We start from the raw sequence: 6,463 nt of genomic DNA, 5'->3' as shown, positions 1-6,463 counted from the left end.
AACAGAGTTTTTGTACCAGATATTTGAAATAGTGTACCGGCTATTTTGTCCACAAAGAGAGGTATTTAGCATTTCAGACTTTTCCAAGGTGTTCATGATCTGCTATGCTAATCTCTGTGCGTGCCTAGGTGTGTGCGGAAGGTGGGGCCATGTGAAGGGGAGTGTCTATGTTTGCTTAGCACTCGGAGTGGCAGATTCATGCCTCAGCTCCATCATTTCTTTTAGAAACTTCCCAGAGAGTGGATATGAAGTTTCATATCCAAAAGAGATCAATTCCCAAGTCATCCATTTTACTCTACCTTGGAAATCACATGCTTTGTTGCATATTTTATCAAATAGACTTTCAAGCCGCATGGAGGAAGGAGAATGTGGAGAATCCCTCCAATGTCTTGCAACTTTGACGCAAATAGATTTTCAAGAAAATCATCATTTCTCTTTTAAATACATCTGGGACAGGCATGATGGTGGCGTCAATCTGTTGAAGTTTTTGTTGCTGGGGGAAGTTGTACGAAAGGATTGGTTTTTGCATTGACCAGTTACTGAATCAAGTGCATGAACACATTTGAAATTCAACTGGGGTTTCCTTTTTCTAGCAGACTACTTCTAGAACTAGCTAGCAGACTCAAGATGACTCTTTTTTTCTGTTTTTATTTCTTTCCTATTTTCTTGCTTTCTCTGCAGCTGTCTACACAATTTTAGGACTTTTTTCCCAACTCAAATTGTTTCATGGACCGATAATTCAGATACGCTTTTTACAAGGAATTTTTTAAATCTTTGTTAGAGTTAAGAAAGTTAAGGACATAGGTCTTTTTCTTCCCTTATGAATGTTGCAATGAAAGAGTTCAATAAAGACCAACTCCTTTTTTTATTTGGAATACAAGTAGATAATTCCCATACAGTAATTCATTGCTGGACCAATATTTGCCATTCTGATGTAAGTGGTCACTTCTTAACAATATGCCTTCTGTGACTACGTTGACAACACTTTTGGTAAAGATCCTAACTGGTCTTAGACACACATAGGGAGAAATTTGCTCTGCCAGTGTCAGTCTTAAGCATGCGTCTCAGAGGATCTTTCTAGAGCTGGGGAATTTTCCCATGAAAGGGATTCAGTTATGGAAGAGACAGGTTTCCTGGAGTTTTACATTCTTCTTGAACACTACTTAAGGAACTTAAATCCCATGTCCATTTGGATCTCACTCTGCACAGAGCTTTGTCATGCCAGTCCTTGAAATGCATCTCTAAGAGAATTCACTAGCACAGAATGAATGAGGGTGGAAGGGCTCTGTGGGGCTCCCCAAGTCCCATCCCCCTGCTTCAACCAGGATACCTAGAGTCTGTTGCCCAGGATTACATCTGGGCCTACTTTTAATGTCTTCAATGATCCAGACTCCACCATCTTTCTGGACACTCTGTGCCATGGTTCAGTCACCGTCATGGTAAAAAATAATTTTGTGATGTTCAGAGGCAATCTCCTGTATTGCAGTGTGTGCCCACTGCCTCTTGTCTTTTCACTGAGCATCATTGAAAAGACACTGGTTCCCTGCTCTTTGCACTATTCCTTCCCGTAGGTATGTGTGCTGCCATGTAGATAAATGTCCAAAACTTCCCTGAAGCCCAGGCAGATGATATTCTCTTCATCTACCAGGCAAGTTCATTCACTTTTTAAAAAGTCGTCAAGCACCAATTTCCCCTGGTAAATCCATGCTGACTACATTTGTTCTGTCCTCCTTCGTGTGCCTGGCAATGCTTTCCAGGAATAGCTACTCCATCAACTTCCTGGGGATCAAAATGAGGCTGGCTGGCTTGTACTTTTCTGAGTCCTCCTGGCTGCCTGTTTTGAAGATGGGTGACATTTGCTTTCATCCAGTCTTTGGGCACTTTCCTCAGTCACCATGATCCATCCAACATGATCAGGAGTGGCCTCAGAATAACATCTGCTAACACCCTTGAGACCTGTGCATCCGTCTCAACAAGGCCTGTGGACTTTATGGAATACTTCCCAATTCAGTGACTATGCCCATAAAAATTTGCATGGGATAAGAGGACATTTTAACAGGTACTTGAAGAGTGAGTGAAAAGCTATGGAAGCAATCCAAAAGGACGAAGACTAGAGTTCCCTTTGAAGACAAAGCATCCCATCATGGAGCTGAGCAGCTTTAGATCCAGGTAAGCTTCCTCTCTGAAAGGATGCAGAAGAAATGATTTTACCTTATCCAGTAATAAAATGTGTTGACCATTCACTTGCAATACAAAAAATTCAATGATTTCCAAAATGATTGCCTCCTAACTAGACAATAATATACTGGCTGGGTATTCCCCTAACAGATGAGAGCACCTGCTTGATGTCTCTTATGCCTGCAGACTATTTGAAGTAGGTCATTTGAGTGGGGATTCCTGGTCTTCGAATTTTCTTTCTGATGAATTTGGAATATTCACTGAAGCAAGGACCGGAAGATGAAAACTTCATTTCCCATCAGCGCACTCTAACATCCATGGCCGTAATGCCATTGTTTCTCCCCAACTGAGTCAAGAATTCATGACTACAAAGTGGATCAGCTCCAAAGGAAAGATCAAGGCTGGATAATATTCTCTCTTGGTAAAGCTATTTATCTCAAATGAAGTGACCAACTTCTAATCGCTCACTGGCCTAAAGCTACAAGGAGGGGGAGATGGACCAGGTTTCCTTCCACTGCTGCTCTCTTTGTCACCTCGGTGTTTAATACGGGTAGGAAGACGTTCAAAAAGATAGGTTTGCAGAATTCATAAAATTCAGGCTTTAAAAAATCATTTTTTAGCAGGTGAAATAAAAATAGCAAATAAAATGTATAAGTTTGTCTTGCCTTGTTCTCCAGGTTTTGTAACTGGCACACCTTTCCTTATGAATGCACTGTCCTTTCCTAAATACTCTCATATGGAGGAAGATGCTTCTGACAAGAAGAGCACTAGGATGTCTTTACTCGACCTTTTCTTTTCACTGATGCTTGGTCCTCTGAAATGAATGGTTTTCTAAAATTGAAATGTGCTACTATTGTTCCCACGGGGTAAGCCGCAGACTCTTCCTGTCCGAGCTGTCACTAATCAGCTATTCTCCTATCTACCTTCAGTAGTTGGATGTTCTGGTCTAAAAGTAGCACCTTCTGTGTAGCCATGCTCTTAGTTGCCAGTGTCATCCTAAATCCAAAGAACCTCCTGCAAAGGACCGCTGATTCTGTAGTCAACTAAGGAAGAAAGACCCGTCCATCCATGCTTTCTGATTTAAAATATTAGGGTATGATGTCCCTAAACAATTCTCTGCAGTTGAACATTACTTATCTTTGGCGTGTTCCTTCAACTCACTTGCAAGTCATTCATGCCTTAGGTTATTGGGAGAATTGCTTCATTGGAAGATGATTCAAAGGGGTATGAGAATACTTTTCTGCCTCTGCTATGAGGATACTTTTCAAATCCATACAAACTTCCTGCAAATGCAAAAACCTGCATCCTGTATTGTCCTAGCTTACAATATCAAAATGCATCCTATTCCCACCCTCAAGAACTGCGGAAACCAGGGGTGGCATCGTTTTTTCCTTCTCTCCTGTTAATGGGCCCATCAATGTCTTGCCACATGACTCAGAGATAACTCCCTCCAGGAGCCATTTCTGTTTCACGGGTAATCAAGGACCCACATCATGACTCAGAATGATATCAGCCCATTGGGAGATGCTCTGCCCAGGGGGTAGGAGCTAAGCATCCCCACCTGGATATCATCTGGGTTTTGGAAGGCAAGAAGCACTATTTCTACCGCATTGCCAGAGGAACGGCCAGCCTTAGCCACTGGTTTTCCAGAGGATGAGAGCTACCAGATGGTTTCTACAGAATCACCACTTCAACAAGACCATTTCATCCAAACTGCTTTCACCACCCTAACTAGCAGGACGTCAGCTTGTATTCTGACTCTGTCAGTGGTTTTTCTTTTGTACTCTTGCATGGATTTGGGTTTTTCCCCCTTTTCCTAATAAACTGGATTTCTGACTTGGAGTCTTGCTGCGATGCTGGATTTCTTCAGCCCAACTAGCTCCCGACACCGACAGCGAGAGTGGGCCGCCCCAAGAAAGCTGTCGAATCCGGGCTGCAGCTGTAGGGCGCAGCTGCTCTACGGCACAGGTGGACTGCCTTGGGGATAGAACTGCGCTGAGGGCAGGGACAAGGAACAGGGAGAGGTCTTCTGCATATTTTTCAGTTTACTCCCTGGAGGGTCAAGGACAGAAAGACACTGATTCAAAGGCATCCATCAACTTCTAAATGGGGGGAAGGTCCCAGGGGAGGATACAATCTTTAACCAACTGGGAGAAACTGGGGGTGGAAGACAAGGAGGGGAATACAATGTTGAAACCAGTAGGGGGACTACAGGGGAGGAGAATAACTTGAAGAAACCACTGGGGTTTTGAAGGGTACAAAATTGAGAGGGAAGTTTCTAGAGAAAGGGGCAGGCTTGGGGAGGGGTTGATGTTCAATGGGAGAAGGAACAGGGAACAAAAGGGCAGGTCTTTGGGGAGAGGGACAGCTAGGGCAAAAGCCAACAATACTGGGGGGAAAGGAACAATCCATTCATAATAACATATGCTATAACAGCACAAAATAGGAAGGCTTAGAAAACGGACTACTAGAACTGCAGTACAATAATAAACACAGACTGCAACAGAGTGTCTCACTGGTTTGGCTTTCAAAGCAGAAGAGGTGCCAACCTAAAAATTTCCCAACTTCAAGGTTAACTGGCTGCAGTTTTGATTTCCTTCTTAAATATATCACCAAGGCGCTACCAGCTTCTGTAATTGGCTCTGCTAGCAGCATGTCTGTTCTTAGTGCCAAGCAGGGATTCACTTTGCCAGGCATGGAGGAAGCTTCTAGGAGCTTTGCACAAAAAATCACTTCTGTGGCTGGCTTCTTCCCTCCCCACCAAAAACCAAGCCATGCCAAACCAACACCTTAACTTATTCGTAGTACTTAGTACGCATCCAAGAATGTCTTTTAAACCATGCTTTATGTATTTTACCAAACTCACTGAAAAGAAGTGGATCCATAATATTGATAAAAATTGTTCCAGTTCAATAGAAATATTGGGTCATGCAACTCTAGATTACATAGCTGTTTTTTTGTACAATACCCAGAGGCTTTTTTCACCTCCATGGAAGAGCCTAAAGGAGGGATGTGGGAGTCCAGGCGGCTCTCCAAAATGCAGTTTATTCCATCCAAGACGTTGCAGCAGTCCAGGGTAGTGGGCAACAGAGCCTGTGCCTACAGCTGTCAGCTCTAGCTGCAGGCAGGCCTGGAGACCCTTTGGTTTTGGTACTTTGCTGAGCATCTTCATACAGTAGAACCAATCTATCCCTTAACTATTATCTATAGCCTATCCTAACTACTCTAATTACCATATGTTGCTATTCTCCACTCACTAAAAGTCAGTACATTACAGTTGAAGCGGAAAGTTGTTTTTCAGTTTTCTTGACAGTGGAAAATTTGGAGAGCTTTTTCTGCTTGCAGCATTTGCTGACTTGTTTGCCTGTGCTAGCTTCCTGCTTGGTAAAAACATCTTCTTGTTTGGGGTGGGTTTATCCTTTGCTGTAAGTCATAAAACCCTCTTCTAACTAAGGTATCCTCGGTTATCCAGTAAGACTGGCTCAGCAATTCTTTTCTTCTAGATCAAAACTTGCTTCCAACTCTATTCCTTCTTCAGACTCCACATTGAAAAATCTTTCTGCCAAGCATACATATCTGTGAGACTTTCTCGTCAAACTTTCATCTTTCCCAACACCTCTAAAGAAATGTTTCCTGATGGTTTGGATCAGAAGATCCAGTATTGCCATCCTGAGATTTTTCTGTCGAAACCCATAAGCTGTGCTCAAGGTTTTGGCTATGTTCTTTGTTGTGCCTTGCATACATTTTGGCTAGAAAGCCAGTGTAGATGATGTCCTTGCTGCAGTAGCCATGGGAAATAAGGTGGAGTGTCTGGCTGATGTACCGGGATGTAGACTATCCAGCACTCCCCCAGGGAAGCAAGGATCCCTAAAGGAATAGAATATTGACTATGCTCTGGGAGTTTTACAGAGAGAAAGATCCTCACAGCTCAAATCATTTGTCTCCTGGAGTTCTGAGGAGTATGTGGTGAAGAAGAAGGCTGCTGTCTTTTCCAAGAATCTTCCGTGCATTCAAGAGGATCATTGAACTTCTTGTCTGAGAATGAAAGAAATATTAGTAGTAATTAGTACTTTTTCTCTGTCTGTGCATCACTGATTGAATTTGGGTAGGCTATATTTTTTTTATTTATTTATTTGAATTATTCATCATAAGGTCTTCCAAATTCCCAAATTCTGCTTCACTTCTTTCTCTTGTAGGCCAGTCTGGTTCATCTTCTCTTCTACTGTATTATTGCAGACCATATCTGAATGGATTTTTTTTTTTTTTCATTTTGAACATTAGGTTT

The sequence above is a fragment of the Haemorhous mexicanus genome, chromosome 7 (genome assembly GCF_027477595.1).
Source record: "Haemorhous mexicanus isolate bHaeMex1 chromosome 7, bHaeMex1.pri, whole genome shotgun sequence".
NCBI classification, from domain to species: Eukaryota; Metazoa; Chordata; class Aves; order Passeriformes; family Fringillidae; genus Haemorhous; species Haemorhous mexicanus.
This window is presented reverse-complemented; position numbering follows the sequence as displayed.